Source organism: Myotis myotis, unplaced genomic scaffold (assembly GCF_014108235.1).
Source record: "Myotis myotis isolate mMyoMyo1 unplaced genomic scaffold, mMyoMyo1.p scaffold_m19_p_3, whole genome shotgun sequence".
NCBI classification, from domain to species: domain Eukaryota; kingdom Metazoa; phylum Chordata; class Mammalia; order Chiroptera; family Vespertilionidae; genus Myotis; species Myotis myotis.
Window position 1 is genome coordinate 18,355,296 of NW_023416335.1, and position 22,125 is coordinate 18,377,420.

Consider the following 22,125-nt stretch of genomic DNA (forward strand, 5'->3'; position numbering starts at 1 on the left):
TTGCCTCATGCCCTCTATCCAACCATACGAGCTATCTAGCTTCTCCCCTAAGGAAGCACTACCTTATAAGTTTCACTTTTTACCCAACATGTAACATTACACCCAGTTTTGCTATGTGAACATATTTTCGGTGTGAGTGATTAAGAGCTGATGAGTGGCTACTATCAGGCAATGACGTCAATCCTTCTACTATGCTTCTGATCTAAACATTGGTGCTGTGTATGGACCTCCACTTGTTGTTTTTTTGTGTCCCAAGGTCTTACATGAAAATTTAGTGTTTAACCTAAAACTATACGGTGATTTTATGCACCAATAGCTACCCAGTACTTTGCGTTAACGCCTTTTACATGTTCATTTACACAATCTCTAAACAACTATGAAATGCAAGAGCTGATGTTGCAGCTGCCCCAAGTTCCTGGTTGGTTTGGGAGGTTTATACATTTTATTGGTGTAATAAAATATTTTATAGTTAACAGAAATATGTAATTATAAGTACATATTATCAATAGTACTAGATTGGTGAATGGACTTAGATTTGCATTGATTGAAATAGTGTGGTTTTAAAATTAATTATGAAGAAAGCTAATGGTCATTTAAGTTTCCCACATGAGAGAAAATATTGAAATAAAGTATGCTTGGGTAGTGAGTGATACAACATAATGCAATAAATATTTTAAGAGAGTGTGATAGGGATAGGGTTTTATCAACATGACAGTCGACAATGACCCCTTGAAAAATTCCTGTCTGCAGTAGAAACCTAAACAAACATCAGAAAATCTGCAGGATAAAATGTGAATAATGTAAAATGTGAATAATGATAAAATGTGATGGACAAATAGAGAGAAGAAACCATGTGGTCAGGGGATTGACATTTTCTTTTTTGATTGGGCAATTGAATGAGTGGCCCTGCAGCAACTTGTGGAATAAGAGGTTAAAGTTGCTCAGGATCTAGGCTTTGGAGAATTCTGGATTATTAATTGGATCTGCCTTCTTGCTCTTCAGAAGTCACAAATAAAAAATGGAGTCTTTAATTACTTTTGGTTGCGGGGCTGTATTTTTTAAAAAAATGATACTCCATGCAGAGACTGAATAACTTGAGGCCCTGGGAAGTGTTCAGGTTACACAGATACACAGTGTGATAGGGGAACGTGTTAAAGGTACCAAAATCAGGCAGAAAGGGGGAGGAGGGAAACAGGGATTTTGGAGTTAAAAAAACATTTGAATGAAGGAACTACTGAACTGAGTCCTGAAGGATGAGCAGTGTGTCTCCTTTGGTTGCCTATCCCTCAACCTTCTACCCATAAAAACAGTTTTTAAAAAAAGCCTTAACTCCAGATTGCCTGGGTTCTCATGCTGGCTCCACTACCTTTTTACACTACCTCCTATCCCTGTGGCCTTTGGGAATATATGCTTGATTTCTCTGGGCTTACTGTCCTTCTCTGAAAAATGAGAATACATAGAATTACCTATCTTGCAGTGTTGCTGTAAAAATTATTATATTAACATGTACCAGACACATAGCAGTGTAGTATAAATGCCAGTTATCACTATTCCAGCATGTGACAATGCAAGAGAGCATATGAATCTGCAGGAAAACAGTAGGCAGTTTTGTATCACAGTGTGTGTGTGAGAGATGAGGCTAGAGAGACAGCAAGGAATGAGGGAATTTGGATTTTATCCTAAATGCAGTAGGAGCCATTGAAATGTTTTGGCTCGGGGGAGGCGTTGAGCTATGTAGAAGTTCTAACACCCAATATTTCAGAATTTGACCTTATTTAGAAATAAGGTTGAGTCAATATAGATGTAATTATTTTGATGAGGTTATTAAATTGGAGTAGGGCGAGTCTCTAATCTAGCATGACTAGTGTTTTTAAAAAGAAGACAGTCATATACAGACACAGACATAGGGAGAACATCGTATGAATATGGAGATAGAGCTGGAAGTGATGTGCCCACAAGCCAAGGGATGCCAAGGATTTCTAGCAGCTTGATTTCAGACATTGGGTCTCCAGAACTTTGAGAGGATAAATTTCTTTTGTTTTAAGTCAGTCAGATTTGGTACTTTGTTACTGCAGTCCTAGCAACCTAATCCAGGGGTAAGGAGCATTCTGATTTAGCTGAAAACGAAACAAGTCAAAATACTATCAAATGAAGTAATTAGGGAGTAATCTTTATGTACCTGGAAATATAAATAAAAATATAATACAGAAAAGTAATTGCTTTTCAAGTGGCAGTAGAGTGGAAAGAAAAAGATGGGAAGTTGGGAGACTAATTGTCTTTAGAGAAGAAAATTTTTTGTAAATCATCTTATTATCTTGGGTTCTTTACTGTTAAGTTGCCTTCTGTCAAGTGGACTCCCTCATGCAAAGACAGTTGCTTCCCTAATCCATGTAATTAACAAAAGTCAAATGCCCACGTGCATTAGAATATCTTTTCCAAAGGCTAGCCATGGGGGCCTAGGCTTCAAAACACTTATTTCATATTTGTCTTAGGGAATCATATCTAGAAGGCTCAGTTAAAATGGAGCCAAGACCTGCAAAGATAGTTATAAATCCAGGGATTGGATTTATCAGAGACATTTAGAATTTAGATGACAGAAGGAATCCTAAGAAAAGGGACATAAAGAAGTGGAACAATGCAGACTTCCCAGAAGAGCAGGTTTTTAGTAAAGTTGCAAAGCATCCCCTCCCACACCCTATACTCCCCACTCCCAAAGGTCTCTTTACAGGCAAGGGTCTTTGTAGGTTGGTGAAGGGGGCAGACAGAAAGGTGACAGCAGATAGAGAATGAAGGTAGCCCCTAAATATTTTTTTCTGTGAACACTCCTGCCTCTGACAAGATCAATCCTGACTTTCTGAATCCCTGAGGATAACCATCATCTACAACATGACCATTAGCTGCACGAAATTCACTACAACTCTCCAGGCACATTTAGGCGGAGCAAAGGTGGTGAAAACAACATTTCATTGTGGATTGTATCTTTTTTGGTGCTCGGCCAAATTAGCTGCTCTATATAATTTGCATTCTCGATTTCATGAAGGATTTAGCATCTTTCAATACTACGATGTTTGACAGGTCTTTTCTGTCATTCATTCGCCTTCATGTTTCTCTTTGTATTTTCAGTTCCAACAGGTGCAGGTTTGCCAAAACGAATGTTAATTGCCTATTTACTGTCTCTCAGCTTGTTCAATTTACTCACAGATCATTTCCTATTCAGAGCCCTGCAGCAGTTTCTCTCTCATTTACTCCCTTAATCAGTTCGGGTTCTAAGGAAACCACATTTTTTTAAAAATCTAGTCTTCCAAAAACCTCACCTTTACCTACAAAAGCCTCTGCCACAATCAGAGTCGAGCTATTCCTGCTGGAAGACAGGCAGCAAAAAGCCAAAGGAAGAAACAGATCCCCCGGCTGAATTTTCATTAGAGCAAGCCATTAAGAAACGAGGAAGCGATGCCTCCGCAGACACATCTTTCACTGAGCTTAATTCGACCTTCTTAATTCCTCATCCATTCAAAGGTTTGCCTGAAGTTCATCCCTTCTACTTAGCATCTCAGTAGTACGTTTTAGTTTCATCTCACTGATTTCATCACCCGAATCTTTCATTCCATTTGCTTTGATGGTTAAGCAAAGGAAGAAAGACAAGTAGAAAGCAAATACTGTGGCTCATCATGAGAGACTGCATAAGGGTCTGATGAGCTAGGGCTGAGAGATGAGGAAAACAGTGGTCTGGGGATATGGGTGTACTGAGAATATTTGTTCCCAGGTCACCTATTTGTTTGCTGGTAATAATAACTCAGACCCGATTTAAGACTTACATTTTCCTTTCCAGATATAAAATTTATGTATAATATATATTTAATTTTTCTCTCTCATTAGCTCTGTTGAACAGAGTCAGAGAGCAAATAGTTTGTCCACGTCTATCATACTAGTGAACATATACCACACCTAGTAAAGGAAAATTGGGGAAAGATACTATAGTTCTGGGAATTTTTATTTTCAAACATAAACGCTCTATGCACGGAGTTGGTGCATCCCTGCATTTTGGCATCAGGATGCCTACTTACATCAAGGCACAATCGGTATGCTGCTCACACATGGGAGCCTCATCAGGGGGAGCCGTGGGTTAGATTAGATGAAGGCTGTTACCATGGAACTTTCTTTGACTGAAGCACTATATCTGGAACACTTTGAGATCATTGAAAGCCACAGCTCCAGTGAAAAACACAAAGGCTCTACTTACAGTTAGTTGTGCTATCCACTATGGTAGCTGCTAGCCACATGGGGCCATTTAAATTTAATTTTCAACTGATTAAACCTAAATGAAATTAAAAACTCAGTTGCTGAATCACACTGGCCTCATTTAAAGTGCTCAATAGCCATACATGCCAGTGGCTATTGTATTGGGCAGTGAAGGTATAGAATACTCTCCTTGCAAAAAATCTATTGAACAGCACTGATGGAGTGCTATTGTTTTATGGACATTCAGAGCACCTCAGGTAGCTCTGATAGAATATTCTGGTCTTTATGTTCTTCAAGCAGCCATGTCAAGAGAAATAACTCTCTTACTTCAGATGGAAAGTTCCTTTCTACCATCTGAAGGAGCACCAGGTCTTCACATTGAATCGAGGTTTCTATGGGCCACATAGTCTGACATATGATCTGTAGAACTTCATGGAGGAGAGTAAGGCAAATCAAAGCTCTCAGACCTTGCTAAGAACTAAGGTCAACATGAGGAACATGATCATACTTACCTCCATAAACTGTAAGTGCAAAGTACACTGTGGCAAGGTCAGACGAGCCTGGGCAGCACAACAAACACCACAGTTGGTTCCATTACCTCTCGTTCCAGGAGCTGTCTTTCAGGAATCCTTTCTAAATTTCCTTATTTCATAATGTTACAGAGAACCAGAATAAATCAAGCAATGCTCAGAGAGTTTGGAGTCACACTTTATTCACCACGGTGGGCTTAGAGAAAATGAATTCAAATTCTAAGCAGAGCTACAAGCAGAACTTCCCTTTTTATTAAAGAGCCAGCCCTATGTGTGCTGAGTGGTGATCTCGCTAGTGGCCTTGAAAACAACACAGTTCTATCCAATTAAAAAATACACCTGGCATGGCATTGAGAGTATGGGCGTATCTAGTCTCTGGCCTACAAGGTCAGACAGCTAAGTTTATCTTCCTCATTATTCAAGCAGGCTAGAGCAGGCTAGAAAGCTAAGTTGTTTTTTTTTTTTTTTTTTTGTTTTTTAGAATAAGAAGCCGTCTAAAAAATAGCAGAGAATTCCAAACAGTGGTTGTACAAAATAGGAGTTAGCCTTCTCACTACCTCGCTATTTGTTCTCACTCATTCTGTCTACACATGTGTGCCTGGGAACTTTGATTTGCCTGGCTCTCTTCCTTAGGTCACTTAGGTCAGCCTATTTATGTGGGTTTAGCCATAAGTTGTAAAAAAAAGGAACATTAAAGTGAAAATGTGGGGAAAAGAAGAGTAAAAATTTTTATAGGTGTAACAATCTCAGTAATATACCAAAAAAAGCACGGAAAAGTTTTAAAAGAGTGCCACACTACCAACCGTTATCTCTGGATGGAAAATATATGGATCATACAAATTTTCTTCTTTACAACATTTTACATTAAATAACCCACTCTCTTATAAATAAATTGTTACCCACTTGTGATGTAAGAATTATTTCTTTGTTTCTTTCTAACCTATATCAAATTATTTATATAATTTTATGTAATTATATTTGTGATCCACATGCCATTTTGTTTTCTATTTTTCATGAAGAAATGGATAAATACATTTTGAGTAAGAAAACATGAATTGTCTGTCAAAAATGAAAACACATAAATCTACCTCTCTAGACCTTGAAGCCTAGAGAAGGTAATAATAAATGATTGCCTCTTGATAAATTTTAGAATAGAGGAGCAATGTTCTATTGAAACAGGAGAAAAACCTGAACAAGACAGTAAAGGCTTTATTAAAAAAGTGACATTCATATTGGCTCAGGATTCCACATCATTATACAGATTAATTTTTAACAGCTTTATTATATTCCAACCTATTGGTATATCAGATTTTACTTAATCTAATTGTCTAATTATAAGTATAATAATGTCTATGTCTTATTTTCATGTTTTCACTACCTTCGTTAGTGCCACTTTAATTCAAAAATTCTCCCCCTAGGACTGTTAGTTGAAAGAATTGTTTAAATCAGTGGTTCTCAATCTTCCTAATGCCACGACCCTTTAATACAAGTTCCTCATGTTGTGGTGACTCCCAATTTCATTGTTACATGTTGAACATAATTAAAGCATAGTGATTAATCACAAAAACAATATGTAATTATATATGTGTTTTCCGATGGTCTTAGGCAACCCCTATGAATGGGTTGTTCGACCCCCAAAGGGGTCGCGATTCACAGATTGAGAACCGCTGGTTTAAATGGAGAAAAAACTGCAGTATGTACACTGGTTATAAGTATTTTCATGATTATTGATATATGTTATCTAATAACAATGACAATATCAATTATTATTGTTGCCTTTATTATGATTATATAAATTTATAATTCTGTATTCACTTTGATCCTTACTTCATCTTTTAATACTTTCATCCTTTATGGCCTTGGTCTTTTCTTCTTTCTGTCTTTCTGATCCATCATCTGTCTTTTATAGACATTCTTGGTGAGTACTTTGACTCAGAATCAGATGTTGAATCAGCAGTTCTTATCTGGACTTCTAAGTGAGCCATGCTGAATAGCTAGCTCATGACCTCTGTAGTTACTAATTAGGTTTGACTCATATTTCAATTCAAAGGAAACTAATTTATAATATATTAGCGACTTCTGTGTGATGAAAGCCATCATGAAGAATCAAATAAATCATTAAAAAATGGACAAAGCAAACAGTAATAGTCATAATAGATAAGCTCTCTAGAAAATTTGTATAAAATGGCAAATAACTCTAGTTAAAAATAAACAATGGCCATGTAAACATTTTATAGAAGATTAACTACAGTTGAATAATAAGCATATGATAGAACCTTGTATGAAATCAGAAAAAATACAGGTTAAAATGGTGATATCATTTTTCCCCATAATATAGACAAATGTTGGAAATGATTGCTATGTACTTTGGGCAAGAATGTGGCGGGGGGGGGGCACTTTAAACAATGTCCAGGTATATGTACAGCTCTTTAGAAGGCATTTTGATAGTAATTATGAATACTTTAGATACACCTACTGTACCAGGTAGCTTGGTCTAAGTTATGCTCTTGTGTCTAAGAACCTCCAAAATACCATCATTTTAAACCAAAATGGCTTATTTTTTGGTCTCCCTACAAATCTATCCTGGTCAGCTATCACTCAGGTTGATGAGATTGCTTCTATGTGGTACATCTCATGGAAGGAGTAAAATGAGAGGACATTTTCCCTCTTCCCTGCAGAGTATCTCACTCAGGGGAGATTATGCTTCCTGCTCCATAAACATCAGGCTTGGTCATGTGACTTTCTTTGGCCAATAAGATGGCAGCAGAAGCCAGGTGGGTCCCTTTGAGTGGGGTCTTTAGGAAGAAGCTAAGGTGTTTATGTAGCCCATTCATTCTAGTTTAAGAAAATCCTGCCTTAAAGATGTTTGCAGAAAAGAATGTTGTCTTTCTTAGAAACTAATTGCTGAAAACATAGTTATCTATAATGAGACTGTCCTACTAGGGTCAAGTTCTATTCTGGAGTGTGCTATAGCATGCTAGCTACTAACTACACATCTCTATTGAAATTTCAATTTCAAGTAAATAAAATTAAGCCATTAAAAAATTCAGTTCCTCAGTCAGACTGACTACATTCTGAATTCTCCATTGTTGATGCAGCTGGTGCCTTGCCACATGGGATCAAATATTTCCATCACTGCAGAAAGCCCCAGATTAGGTGCTCCAGGCTTCAAAGTGAATAAAGATGGAATTTAGATTAAATTATTCTAAATAATACATTATTTAGATCAAAGTAATATTTCTTCATCTCTAGGCACTGTCATATAGGCTATTTTATTTATTCCCTACAACAAGTGTGTGAGCGAGTAAAATATTATCTTCATTTTACAAATGAAGATACCAAGGCTCAGACAGATTGAGTTCAGATGGTAAACTTTGGTGTAATCTGTGTTTGCAGACCTTGATCTTGACCATGCCTCCTGGGTTCTCTTAACAACTCTGAGCTGCCTTTCCTAGTCTAATGCTTTAGGCTCACACACTCTGAAAAATAAATTTTAAAGCTCTCCACTATCAAATATTTTACATTCACTTGTTATGCATAGAATAACTACTTCCTGACTATTTTCTAATTTGTGTGTACCTACAGTAATGGGATATCTTGCCTAAAGACTTAACTGAATATAGGTATTGTTCAATGCTTAACAATTGTAAAACTTATTTTTATAAAGTAGAGTTAACACCAGAAACTATATTTCTCTCCTGCCTGCCAGTGATGCCTCATTGCTTCAGCTTTTGGATCAAACCATTGTTTCAAATTTGAAATGATCTCATAGGTAGTTTTTTGGGGGACAATTTGATATACAAGAAAGCTCCTATTATAATCCTCAATTGCACAAAAATAGCTTTCAAATATTACCTATATTTGAAATCTCTGTGGACTTTAAACAGGACCTAGAATAAATTTGAACACATTTTTGTTTCCAATGTATCTCCTGATAGATTAGAGTTGGAACTAAAAGAGAATAACATGTAAATAGGTTTATTGTGAGTTTATTATGTGAGGAGTTTACTAAAATCAAAGGTCCAGCCACAGGGCTAGGTGGGGGCTGAAACCTAACCATTGCTCAGCCCACCAAGTCATGCATAGCTCAGGTCTGGGTTAGTCAAAGAAAGGGCTGGCTTTTTCTTATCTGCATAAGATGCCATTAATTCACTAAACCATGCTATCATGGGGACTTTCCACCTAGCGGAAGTCCATACATAGGGAAAGGCTTTTCTGATTTGCTTGAAAGTATTGTGCATGCATATGTAGTCAAAAACTTTTTTGAATGATCACAATTACTAATTTAAGGAACATAAAGTAGGAGAGATTGAAACTCACCAAAAGATTTAAATGGCACACCTTGCATGTATTAAAGAACGAAGAGAGTTTTGAATGTGGATGCTCAAAAGCACTGATGAAAAGTGAACTTCTAGAGAAGAGAACTCTGGATAAAGATCAATTCTTCTGTTTATTCAATAATTCATTTTGAAGAAAGGCAGCTGTATGATGATACAGTACTTTTCAAGTTGTGATCCACAGAATCCTTTAGGGGTTAGCTGGGTGGGAGTGAGTTTGGGAGGCGTTGGGTGCCTCACTTCTGCTTCAACCCAGAGCAACTCAGAGTTAATCCCTTCCACATAAAGGGGCTTCTAACATCTGAAAAAAAACTTTTATGGTTAAACTACATTTAAAAACAACTACTGTAGAAATTTTATTATAGCTTTACTCGTCAATTATTCAACACATGACAGATATGCACAAGTATTATCAATTTAATTTCTAAAACAGCCTTTTGTAGTCTTATCATCTCTTCATACGTGAAACAGATTTGGAAAGGTTAAGTAACTTGTTAACATCAGCTAGTAAATGGCAAGGCTGAAATTTCAGTGAGATCTCATTTCCTTCAAAACTGTTACTGTCAAGTAATCCTACATACTGCTTTGACTTGATTGCAGTATAAAAAATTGCTATTTTTGGAAAAAAACAACTTCATACTGAAAATACAGTTATTGAGACACTTTTTGAGGTAAATGCAATCTTAATTAATTTGCGTATAGGAGTTTCATTTAGAGAATTATGTGGTGATTAGGGACTCATATCACTTGTCTAGCTGCATCTCCTGCCAGATCACCCACAGATCTGGCCCTTGATCCTGTAGAGAAGCTCAGTAATCTTGAAACAACCATTTCTTTCATAAGTGTCCATTTTTGCAGTCTTTTCCATCTTTCAGCAATAAACTCTCCACTGCCTCTCATCTGGAGTACTCTTATTCATCTTTCAAAGGCTAACTTTCTTACTTTCCTGACACCCTTATCCAGTTTACCCACTTCCTCCTCTGAGTTTCTATAAAATTTTGAATAAAAAAATTCACTGTATTGCTATATATAAAAATACTAGAGGCCCGGTGCATGAAATTCATACATGGGTAGGGTCCCTAGGCCTGGCCAGCAATCAGGGCCAATCTGCGGGGTGATGGGTGGGGCAATCAGGGGGCCCCCTGCTGGCACCTGCCTTCGCTGGCCTGGGGCCTTTGGGCTGGGGGCAGCTCCTGCATTGAGCATCTGCTCCCTGGTGGTCAGTGCACATCATAGTGACTGGTTGTTCCGCCATTCTGTCAATTTGCATATTAGGCTTTTATTATATAGGAAAATAAAATGTGCTGCAGTGATTTCTTTACATATAATCTCTTTACATGTAAGGCAAGAATTACATATGATTTACCTTTATAGATATACTAGAGGCCCAGTGCACAAAAATTTGTGCACTCGGGGGCGTCTCTTAGCCCGGCCTGTGCCCTCTGGCAGTCTGGGACCCCTTGGGGGATGACCACCTGCTGGTTTAGGCCCACTTCCCGGGGGATTGGGCCTAAGCTGGCAGTCAGACATCCCTCTGGCAGCCTGGGAGTCCACAGGGGATGTCCACTTGCCAGCGGGGAGCAGGCTTAAGCTGCAGTTGGACATCCTTAGTGCTGCTGAGGAGGCGGGAGAGGCTCCCACCACCACCGCTGTACTGGAAGCCATCAACCTGGCTTGTGGCTGAGCAGAGCTCCCCCAGTGGGAGTGCACTGACCACCAGGGGGCAGCTCCTGCATTGAGCATCTGCCCCCTGGTGGTCAGTGTGTGTCATAGTGACCAGTGATTCCCAGTCACTCTGCTGTTAGGGTCAATTTGCATATTACCCTTTTATTATATGCCTGGTGCATGGGTGGAGTCCAGCTGGTTTGCCCTGAAGGGTGTCCTGGATCAGGGTGGGGTCCTGCTTTGGTGCCTAGCCAGCCTGGGAGAGGGGCTGAGGGTCATTTGCAGACTGGCCACACCCTCTTCAGGATGGGGGTCCCTGCTGGAGTGCCTGGCCAGCCTGGGTGAGGGGCTGATGGCTGTTTTCAGGCTGCCCACAGCCCCTTCATGGTGGGCGTCCTCACTGGGGTGCCTGGCCAGCCTGCGTGAGGGGCTGAGGGCTGTTTTCAGGCTGGCCACATCCCCTGCAGGGTGGTGGGGTCCTGCTAGGGTGCCTGGCAAGTCTGGATGAGTGGCTGATGGCTGTTTGCAGGCTGGCCAAGCCCCCCAGCAGGGACTCTCACCCCATGAGGGTGTGGCCATCCTGGGTGATGGGCTGATGGCTGTTTTCAGGCTGGCCACAACCCCCAGCCACCCAAGCTCCCAGTGGAGGCTGGCTGGAAGCAGGTATCTGGGATTTATTTATCTTCTATAATTGAAACTTTGTTGCCTTGAGCGGAGGCCACAGCCGGCCAGGGCATGTGGGAAGCTTGGCTTCCTCCATCACTGGGGCAGCCAAGCCTCCTGCTTGCCGCCATCTTGGTTGGGTTAATTTGCATATAGTCTCTATGATTGGCTGGTGGGCGTGGCTTGGGGCATAGTGGAGGTGTGGTCAATTTGCATGTTTCTCTTAATAAAAGATTAGATTGGTCCTGTGATAAAAGTCAGTTGAATGAGTAAATATATAAATGAATGGTGGTCACCGAAAAATTGTGATACCTTAAAAGTGTGATTAGTTTAATGTGGTTTAACAATAGTCTTTCCACCTGGCCCATTCTTCTATTCCCAGACCCTAGAGGACATTTTACCAACAAGGAAAGCCCCAGGAAGACCAGCCCAATGCTCTAATCTGGCCCATTTGGCAGCAGGCTCATTCCCCCACTTGTTAGACCTCAGCATAGGGAATCTTTTTACCCTGGGAATGGCTTTCCGTCTTAGAGTAGTACTTACAGCCTCCACTCCCTCCCCAAGAGGTCCAATTGGAACATTGGTATGAAAGCTTTGGAAGTTGCCAGAGAGCTTTTTGTACTCTCTTTCTGCTCCAATGCTACTTATTTCTTTGTAGTATTAATAATCACATCGTCTTTGTTTCTAACCTACTATGTCATATGATTCTTCTGGAGTGAGGACAAATATCATGACTTATTCCTCATTTTTTTACACCACCTTTCTCACCACCATCTTCTTGCAGTACTCAGCACACTGTTCATCACAAGTCATCCCTGAGATTCTTAAATAAAATGACTATCTTTGGTAAATCTCTATACAAACATTCATTATCGTGTACTAATATATTTCAAGTGTACCAATACATGACGTTCCCCGTGGTATATCACACAGGATTGTGTAAACAATATTTTTAGTCCCTATTCTTAGGCAATTTTTATTTGTTGGTAAAGAGTCTTTTTTTGTGTTTACCAGGTATTTGATTGTGTGAAGTGCTTTGTCATACTCTCATCCTCATTTGAGACCAATGGCCATGGCCACTGTCTTGCACCTAGGGGGTCATGTCTGTTATATGATCCTGTTAGTCTAATCACAGATTTCTGGATGGGAACCTGGGACAAATTGAAAGCTGGATCAGTTACCTGTGAGATGATCTGGCATGAGAATCTTAACCCATAGTATTCCTCCTTACTGAATGGTGACTACTGGATTCAAATAGATATTCTTCTTTATGGAATTTTTTATATAAGAGCCAGAGAAAAACTGAAGTATTGAAAGTAGGAGTGGTAACACTGAAGAAGTGGAGAGGAAATGAGAATAAAGAGAGAACAAGAGATAGGGAGACATATGTAGGAAAGGCCTCTTGATTGAGAATGATTTAGACCAGTAGAATTTGAATGGACAAGATACTCAAGTAGAGCTACTCAAGTCATCGTTTCTGGAGAGTGATGATAATCCCAATTCTCCATCAAGTTTGACCAGTTCACTTTTTAATATATATATATATATATATATATATATATATATATATACACACACACACACACACACACACACACACACACATAGTTTTGTTTTTAGTTCATGTGTTTGTTTCCTCCAAGGTTAGCTAAATGTCTCAGGCTTTTTCAGGTTACCTTGTGAAACATTGTTCTGTCAATGATTTTTCAGTAACAGAAAACATTAAAGGTTATTAACAAGCAAGTTATTTAGAAGCTCACATTCTAGCTCAATATTTTGCATATGTACTGATTTTAACTTTAAGCATTTGGTATATATGTTTGGTTAGTGTTTATGAGCCACTATAACTAAATTAAGATGTGGGCAGAGCTCCTCGTGTCTATTTTTGTCTCCTCATATCTGATTTGTTTCCACTGCTTTTAAATACAAATAACAAAATTTGCATTTAGGAACCAAAGAATTTCCAAAGGGATTAAAATAAGTAATACTATTAATTGTCAGAACAGGTTAAAGCAGTGGAGAAAGTTCAGTCTCAAAAAAAAAGAATTCTGTTACGTGACTTTCATGTAATAAAAAAGTTATAAAATCTTTTTTCAATCCTCATAAAGAAATAAATATAGTCCTATTTATGGATGTGTAATTTGCTCCAACTTTCTCAATTTATAGCAAATTTCAATGACCAAATGGTGATCAAGTAGCAAAAGAATGTTGGGAGGACTTTGTGCCTTGTGACTTTTTAATGGGAATTACAACCGTGTGTCATTTATGGTTTGAGTATTTAACTATTTAAGGCAGTGGAATCGATTAAATTACTTTCTGGAAGTTCTCTTCAAAAGTGTTCATTTATACATTTTGTATAGCAGATTTAAAAATGTGGGTAAATGAAGTTTGAACAACATAAGGATTAAAATATTTTATCAATGGCTTTGTGGATTTTAGTAGCTTTGTAACATGGTAAGTAGTAAACACTCTGGAATATTAGCGTGCAAATGGTACAGTATCATTAGGAGTTATAGCAATAATAGATGTGATTAAGAAAGCTCCATGTCATGGTTAATAATGATGATCTTAATAAATTGTTATTGCTCTAAATACTCCATTCTGCTCAGTCATCCTGCTGCTTCCATCGACTCTGCAGCTTGTTCAGATATTCTGAAACAAGAAGCAGGACAAAGACTATTTGAACGAAGGGCGATACAAGTGCAAAAACTTTACAGAAAAACCCAGAATCACACTGCCTAAGTCATAATGTTATTTCCCACATGTAACAACTCTTCTTCAAAACCCACTAGGGTGTCAACACAGTTTGAATAAGCAATTAGCAATGTAAACACTTAATTACCTCTGAATTTTTTGGAACAAAACAAATTCCCCAGGAGATATTTTTATTCCCTTCCTCAGTTTTCTCTTATAAGGGACAAGGAGCATATATACAAATAGCCAAGATGGTCTGGTAACTTTTGAAGCATTAGGTCCCATGGGAACGTGCACGTACTCATACTTACTTCCCTTTAACTGGGGCACGGGATCTATTTCCATGAATGAGTTGTGTGACCACAATGTTGCCCCACCTTTATAGTTCATCTGACAGTTTACTCATTCAGTGGATCTGGATTATTATTATGCATGTGTCAGACATTGCAACCATTTAAAAATAAGAAGATATTAGAAATATTTTGAAAAGAAAAATATCCTAGTGGTAAAGAACTGAGGGTCTAAAGGGAATTTTTCAAGAAAAAAATTGAAGAAGCTTGTTAAGTGTTTAGACCAGTGATGGCAAACCTTTTGAGCTCGGCGTGTCAGCATTTTGAAAAACCCTAACTTAACTCTGGTGCCGTGTCACATATAGAAATTTTTTGATATTTGCAACCATAGTAAAACAAAGATGTATATCTTTGATATTTATTTTATATATTTAAATGCCATTTAACAAAGAAAAATCAACCAAAAAAATGAGTTCGTGTGTCACCTCTGACACGCGTGTCATAGGTTCGCCATCACTGCTTTAAACCAACAGAATATGTTTATTGAATGAAAGACAAATGATATTTCAAGAAAATTCAGTCAGTGGTCTGATGATCAGAAAACAGAGAGCCAATATAATCTGGATTCTGGAGATGCCTGCTTTTCTAGGTTTCCATAGCATAATGCCCACATTCAGAGAACTGTTTTCTTTAGTTCCTCCATGATGTGATCCCATGGAATAAATCTATATTATTAATAGTATGTCTTTGCTATGGACTGGATTCGTGTTATGGATCACTGGTGCTCACACCACTAAAAGCCACTTTCTATACACTTGTACTCATTTAATAGTTCCCTAGTTTGTAGTTGTAATTCTATGCCACAGGCACTAGCAACCATCCCTGAATCAGGAGCTGACAGATATGAAAAAGGTAGGAACAAAACTGAAAACCTCGTCTAGAGGAAACACAGGCTTCCCAGAGTCATTGTAACAAAGTAATAGTCCTCACCAACAATAAATAACATTTATTAAAAACAAAATCTATACAAGACTCTTTGTTGGATATTTTTCATACATTATTTCACTGAATGCTTTCTCTCACGCTACAAGGCAGAAATTATTTCTTCTGGTTTATAAATGAGGAAACCCACTCAAATGGAATAAATTGTTTTTGGCCACACAGCTAGAAATTGCATTCAAATAAAGATTTGTTTGACCCCAAACCTGTATTCTTACTGACTCGCCTGACACTAGACATCTGCTGGTGGCCAAGCCCTGAGCTCCACATTGGGGTTATATATTAGAGGACAGAGATCACAGTGGTGGAGAGAAGCCCAGGCTTTGGGTTGCCATGGAACTAATAATTCAACTCCTGTCCACCAGACTTAAACATCTGTGTTACCTCAAACAGGCCTACTGAGCCGTGGTTTCCTCATTTGTAAACCAGAGCCCACAGTTGTATATACATCTTCCAGAGTTCTTGTAAATTTTGAATGAGCTAATGTATATTGCATAAGTTCCCTATTGGTGCTATAACAAATGACCACAAACTTAGGGGCTTAGAAATAACATAAATTGATTTTCTTATAGTCTTGTGGTTCAAAAGTCTGAAATGGGTCTTGCTGGCTAAAACTGAGGTGTACACAGGGCTGCTTCTAGTCTCTATTGGATAATCTGTCTCCTTGACTTTCTCCCAGCTTGTGGAGGAGATCCACATTTCCTGGCTCATGGCCCCTTCCTCCATCTTTAGGGCGAGCAATGGCCAGTTGAGTTTTTTCACATCACGCCAATCTCACATTGACTCATCTGTCTCCTTGCTTCCTCTTTTATAGACTCTTATGATTACATTGAGCCCACCGGATAATCCACACAAATCTCCCTATTTTAAAGTCAGTTGATTAGCAACCCAATTCCATGCTATACATGTAACAGCATATTTACAGATCATTAGGATGTGGACAGCTTAGAGAGGGAATAGTAAGGGGCACTATTCTGCCTACCACAAATATAAAATGTGCTTTAAAATTCCATATTTAATTTCTAATGCAATGATTAGTATTATTTTAATGTATAGGTAATTCAACTATGAATCTATTCTTCTAAGGAAAAACCCAAACAACTCAGACACTCATACATTTATTTATATATTTTTGTTTATTCATATATAATATCTATATAGATATGCACATATATGTATGTAGCATACATATATATTTACCTAAAATGGGATCATATCATACATTTTTAAAAATAACTTGGGCATTTCTAATAGTTGTTCTCACTCAATATGTGTATTTCTACTTTTTACCTTATTTCTCATTCTATAGTGTTCAATAGCGAGAATACACTATAATTTATAAATCCTTGAAGTGAATTTTAAGCTTTATATCACTTGTTATTATGAACAATTCTACAATGAGCACCTTTGTGAACCCTTGTAAATGTATCTCTATGGGGATTTCTTAGAGTACAAATTGATGTACTAGCTTAAAAACATTATATAATTTTTAAAGAATAGACATGCATGCATACATTTTCCATAAATGCACAAGTGCAATCAAATCACATGTTCTCTATCCTTTCTCCTGTGCTCCATATCCATACCCCACCCACCAATCAACCTTTCCAGGTACCTTGGTAATAGTGATATTAGTAACAGATTTCATCTTCAGTCTATATTATATAGAGAATAATTAATTCACTGTTGCTTTAATTTATGTTTCTTTGCTCATTAAAGATATTAAACAACTTGCTATATATTTAATAGTGATTTAAATTTGCTTTTTGGTAAATTATTCATACTGGTTGCCCATTATTCCATTGGGTTGATTGTCTTTTTATTATCAATATATGTGTTCTTTATTGTAGAGATTAATTCTGTGTCACCTGTGCTACAAACATATTTTTCCAATCTATCAATTTTCTGTTGACCTGGTTTCTGATGAATATTGCAGTTTTTATCACTTTCTTATTTCATAATCTTTCCTGAAAGTTTTTTTTTAAAATTATATCTAAAATAAACATTCAAATATATCTCCTTATATTGTGCATCCAGCGGTAAAAGTACTATTTATTTTATACTATACCCTTAAACCTCTAAATTAAACTTACAATCATTGTCATATAAATTAAAAAATATAGTGGGGCCTATTTCTAAATTTTCTATTCTGTTCTATTGATATACTCATTTATGTCTCTATAGTTATATGATTTTAATGGGTGTACACTACATTCTGATATCTGATAAGATGACTTTCCCCTCACTTGCCTTCCTTTTCAGTAGTTTACTTTGCTTCTTTTGAATACATATCCTTCCATAAAATCTTCAAGATTATTTTTTTTTTCAATTCAAAACAAGTAACACAAGCCAAACCAAATAAATAATATACCAACATCCTGTTGGGAGTCCAGATGTAATTGCATTAAATTAATATGTTTACTTTAAGAAAGATGTATTTTCCCCTCTTTCCTGACAACAAAGCCTTCAAATTTTAGCTAGGTACATGGTTACCTAGAATACATTATTTAATAGCCTTCTTTGCAAATGGGTGGGTAGTGTACTTAAGTTCCCATTATCCTCTGCTAGCTTCTTGCCTGGACAGGGTGAAATGGGGGGGTGGTGGTGAAAAAAGGTAACTGATTATCAACTTAGACTTTATGACTAGCTTTAGAAAGGGACTTTTACAGCTGTGTTTTATGTTTATTATTTTCTCTCCTACTAAGTTATTTAAGAACACAATAGTAGACTGTGTTCAAATTTATATCAACCTTTGATAACACAAACTATTAGCACTTTGTCACCTTATCAGGAAGGCATATCTGCCATTTGGAAAAGGGACAAAGATGCTAAGAGGCACATGTAGGTTTTTCTGGCTGTGTTCTGTCTGTCTCTCCATATCAATTCCACCTTTTCCTTCCCAACAGGAAGGCTGGCATGTATGTAATACACCAATAAGCATCGTTACTCTCTGGCTTCCTACTTGGTTCACTGAAAGAAGAGAAAGAGTTCAGTGTTTATGTTCTCCAGGTTCTTTTCTGGCTAGCTTATCTCAGGTTGACCGTGTGCCTCCACCGTGTGCTCTTGCCAGATTGTCCTCTCTGTACAACTACTCTCCAAGTGTTAGTATCTACTCCCTCCTTGCAGTGCCAGGAGTGGTCATGGTGCCTTGCTGTTCCCAGCCCTGGAATAATGCCCCAACCTTTGTTCATTACTCTAATGTCTACACATTTTATTAAAATTTTCTTAATTACCCAGTTTAGGTGTGCCACTTTTTTATCTCCAGTTTTCTGCCAATACACCCAATTTGCCATACAGTACTTTCACCCTCAGTTGACCTTCGTATCTTCAAATAGAATCCTGAGAGTCTAGCTTTGGTTGATATATTAGACTGCTATTGCTGAGTAATACATTAACACAATCATATCAGCTTAAAGCTCTGTAGGTCAGAAGTCTGGGCACAACATAGCTGGGCTCAGGGGTTCGTAAGGTTGAAATCAAGGTGTCAGCTGACTGTATTCTTATCAGGAACTTGGATTCAAGCTCTTTCAGGTTGTTGGCAGAATTTAACTTCTTGGGAATGTAGGCCAAAGTCCATGTTTCCTTTCTGTGTGTTGGCTGAATGGGGTCACCCTTCGCTTCTAAAGGCTGATATTCTTATGTCTTAGCCACATGGCCCTCTCATTACATCACAGCTACTTCCTCAAGGCCGGCACAGGATCTCTCTCCATTCTGTTATCATGGGGTTTTAAATAATATAATGTAACTATAGAGTAACTGTTTCATCATCTTTGCCATATAAGGAAACTAAATCAAGGGAGCGATATTCTTTTCACCCACAAGACCTTCCCAAACTCAAGGGGACAGGGTTATACAGGTGTATATCCTGGGGGGAGGGGAGGAGGGGGGGGACCAGGGAAGCCATTGCTGGATTCTGACTATCACAAGGTGAAGGAATGCTGGGACATCCAAATGCTTCAAATGTACATCAACTATCTTTCCTATTTTCTCCATTACTGTGCCCTCAATTTCTCACCATTATTAGGGTTCTTTAATATAAAATGACTTGCTGATAGGTTTTCCAAACTGTTGGTTTAGATTCAGCTTTTTGGGTCTAATAAGACTTGGTGATTTAGTTTCTCCAGATGGACTCTCTAATCTTCTGCCTCCAGCAAAGTGGAAGGAGGGGAGTTTTAAACCAGATTGTGGGGCTCCTGGAACTTGTTGGGGAAAGGAAGCTGAAATCCTTACCATCAAAATACAGGATTTCACTTACTCATTCCATCTTCAGGTCAACCTCTCACCCGTAGTGTCTTCTGCCTGTAACTCCAAGTCTGGAGTCTCTCTGGTCTGATTATTTTTCCATAAAACACCACCCTCCATGTTTTTTATGAAGATAGTACAGAAGTGGGTGCCTGTCTACACCAAGTAGTGTTGGGAAGCTGGGCTTTCAACTGCTCTCCTGTAGTCTTTTATACCAGACCCAACTTTTAATGCCCACCCTTCCCGCCTCCTTCGATGATCTCAGTTTCTCTAGCTTCTCAGCCTTTGAGGAATTCTTGTTTATCTTCAGAATTTTATGTTTGATAATCCTCTGGTCTGATAACTCATTGATTAGATCTTACTAACAGCTTTCCATTTTCATTTATTGAGCTTTGGAGTGACAGATATTCCCGAGTTTACTGAATATATTTGCTAAATAGAAAGTTTTTCTTCTGTCTGTTATGATTCTCAAGTAGAAAAAAGGACACACATGTCTTTATTCTACCATGAAAACCAAAAGTCACTGTTACTATAGGGTATGGCATCTGCTCAGGGAGTTGGGTCTTTTTTATGGGAGGAAGGCTTAAGCCCATTGTCACTAAAAGGGGAAGAGATAACAGTGTGACCCACAAGCACAAGTGAAATTGAAAATGTGTACGGATTACCTGTGTTGGTTTTACAGTCTACCTGCTCTTTGCATTGAATAAAATCATCTTTCTAAGTCACTGAAGGCCCTTGGAGTTGACGGAGTGAAGATGAGATGGGTTTCTGCCTCCAGATAATTCATATCAGCAATGGGTCTGCTGGCAGCCTTTTTATTTTCCAAAACCTCTTAAAAAATTAAAGTAGTAAATGTAAGACCCATAGTTTGAATAAAAAACATTAATATGGTACATTTGGGAAATAATTACCATTAAAAATATCAAAATTGAGCAAGGTACACATTTTTATCTAATATAAATCCTTTATTAAAGAGTTACTTGGTCTATTGAAAGAATAATGAAACATTTCTATTTATTGAAAAGATTTTTAAGCTTTGGCTAAGACATTGTGGGAGATATTTTGGTGAAAAAGAAACAGTAGACTTCAAGGAACTCACAGGTGGCAATATTAACCAAGACACAAGTTGTCTATTATTTTTAGTAAAATATAGTATAGTAAAGACTGAGCTAAGCACAATGGATCTCAAATTTGACTGCAGATTTTTAAAAGTGGGGATTCTATATATACCAATGCATGTGTACACACACACACACACACACACACACACACACACACACACACACACGCCTCCTATTATTCCAGGACAATTAAAATAGAACCTCTTGACATGAAGCTAGGCTGTGGAATTTTAAAATGCTTCTCAGATAGTTCTAATGTGTAGCTCCGGTTGGATTAAGATTACAGATAACTTTGGCAAAAGATGTAGATGACAGGAGAAGTAGTTACATTTTTCTTTTTGCATTAATGTCTCATCTTATAATTTCATAAAAAAAATACAACTTTAAACCCTTTCTGCCCTCTCTACCCTTTCTTATGGATGGAAAAGGCAGGTTATTGGTCCTCTGTCATCAAATCTCATTCTCTTCACAGTGAGAATAAAGTGGCCCACTTTAGAGGAAAGCCTCGCTCAATTAGCATTAAAGAATGTTTCTGTTTCTAAAGGGAGAGTTTTTATTCCCCGCCATCACACTTTAATCAAACTACCAATTGCCATTCTATCCATTTAATCACAGGCTTCCTTTTGAAAGGTTTGCTGCTGAGGAATTAGTTTCCAGGGTCACTGAACCCCTATGAGCAGCCTCACCTCAGAGAGGCCTTATTGTGAATTCAAAGTCTTGACTGCTTAGATCTCTGCTGTAAACCTGAAGATGTGGCCAACCTATGAAAACATTGCTCAGAAATAGTTATGAGGGCACAGCCAGCCCCCATGAAGGCATTGAATTCAGCTCTTATTTTTAATCATGTTTAAAGATGGGATCTCTTTATTCCTTTTAATGAAACATGTCTTTCATTATAAAAGGCAAACCTAGGCAAAAATAAAACAGTGCCATCCGTTCTTTCAGCAGTGTATGTGTAATATGGACATATTTCAGAGTCATGAATATAAAAATGAATGTTTTTTAAAATTCTCACATAAGGATATTTTTCCATTGATTTTTAGAGAGAGTGGAAGAGAGAGGGAAAAACAGAGAGAAATATTAATGTGAAAGAACAACATTGATTGGTTGTCCCCCCGGCTGGGCTGGGGAGGAGCCTCCCTTGACCAGAATTGAACCTGGGACTCCAGTTCACAGGCTGATGCTCTATCCACTGAGCCAAACCATCTAGGGTTGAACTTTTATTTTATTTTTTTTATTACTGTGAGTTAATCTCAATGAAAATTTCTACCTTCCATTGTCAAGGAGAAGAAATTTAGTCAAAATGATTCCATCTCACTCAGAGGCAGGGGTGGCGTGTATGTGT